We start from the raw sequence: 1,699 nt of genomic DNA, 5'->3' as shown, positions 1-1,699 counted from the left end.
CATGCTTAATAAGGTAAGAAAATGACTCCTATTTCTTCAAAAACTTACAACTTTTTCTCTAAAATCAATTAAAAAGCCCCTTTTGTTAATATAATCTTCTTAAAATTTTAAAAGTTTTGGCAATTAAAAACCCCATTCATTTCAATTCACATGGTAACTTACATGTTTAAGAGGTGAAGCCTTTGAGCCTTTGGTGAAGTTCTTGGCATACCTAAGCACAATTTTCATGAGAATATTATAGATATCATGACAATTTTCATGAGAATATTATAGATATCATAAAAATAAAGAGAGAAACTCTCACTGAGTCTACTCCTCATAATCTCAAGTTGAAGGAGAGTCATTGGAGGCACAAGAGATACATGTACAAGAGAGAAAATGTGATGAAAATGTGAAGAGAGTGAATGTGATGACAATGTGGTAGGATGCTACCAGTCTTTTGGAAGAGATATGCATGATAGATTTGTGGTGGCCAAGCAGACTTAAATTTTTATTTTTATTTTTTTTTGACACACATCAGCTTCTTCTAGTTAACAGTCATACCCCTTTCATGAAAACACCATTCTCTTTCTATCGCTCTTCCATCCCCTATTTACTACCTAACCACTTTCTCTTTCTCTCTCTACTATGAGATTCATAGCTCCTGTCCTTTTCCAACTATTCACACAGGCAGACATTGGTTGCCAAACTTGGCCTCACAAACTAAGTAAACGTTGAGAGGGTTGCAGCCGTCACCCATGTGGCTGCATGCCTTGCAAATCCCTTGTTGTTTTCTTTTCACTTTCTCTAATCTATACCGTCTCACCACCTTCCACCATCCTCCCAAATTTTGTCCTGCAACGGCCAAAGTGAACAAGTTTTGTGATCTTATGCTGTGATCTTGGTGGTGCATCATGTGAATCTATGGTAATGGCCTCTTTTACTGACAAGGAGCGCGACTTTGGCCCTCTCGAAGCCCTCCACCCTTCCATCACCTCCCTCCTCCAATTTTGATTAGAAAAACTCCTCTTGGCATAACCTTATAAACCATGTTAGTTCAAGTTTTATGCACATCAATTTGGAAGCATGTTTGGAAGCAAGTCCAATCTTACGGATGGATCTTGGTTTTTCTTTCTTCGTTGGCTTTGATGATTATTGCCTCAATTATTTCCATAGTAATCATTGTTTGTTTATTGTTCATGTAGTAGTGATCATTTCCCTTGCTATATAGTTATCTTCTTGTAATAGTCGCTCGACCATGACCTTGCAAAAGAAACATGATTTTGGTTTTTACACCAGCATTCACTTAAATATAGAGCTTAATAATGTTCAAGATCATATAGTTCATTTACTATGTGAAGACTATTTGCTTGATTATGTTCATGGAGGGTAGCATTTCAAATACATAAATAATTTTGTTGGTTCACCTCAAAGCTACTTGAAGACCTTATCAATTGTAAATTGATGCAGACCTACATGACATAGCTTTTGCACAATTCCTCATATTTATTTTTCTTTCTATTGACTACATTAAAGGTGGTTTTACGTTTCGTACTTTTTCAAGATAATCGAGCTATCCATTTTAATTGACATTAACCAAGTGGGGATTTTGCTACTAATCTTTATTCAAACTTTTTTATTTTTTTCTAACATCTGACAATTCACTAGAGCGATGTAAAACATAATGTGGCCCATCTAGATTTTTGAGCTTAATGCATAC

At 35.6% G+C, this 1,699-nt stretch overlaps 1 pseudogene; it reads left to right on the top strand.

Annotated features, from left to right (window-relative positions):
- Nucleotides 1-909: 909 nt before the first annotated feature.
- LOC147463145 (uncharacterized) lies at nucleotides 910-1,444 on the top strand (annotated as a pseudogene).
- The last annotated feature ends 255 nt before the right edge of the window (nucleotides 1,445-1,699 follow it).

The sequence above is a fragment of the Adiantum capillus-veneris genome, chromosome 2, assembly GCF_014529385.1.
Source record: "Adiantum capillus-veneris isolate H3 chromosome 2, ASM1452938v2, whole genome shotgun sequence".
NCBI lineage: Eukaryota > Viridiplantae > Streptophyta > Polypodiopsida > Polypodiales > Pteridaceae > Adiantum > Adiantum capillus-veneris.
The sequence above is the reverse complement of the archived record's forward strand: the minus strand, read 5'-3'. Positions and strand labels throughout refer to the sequence as shown.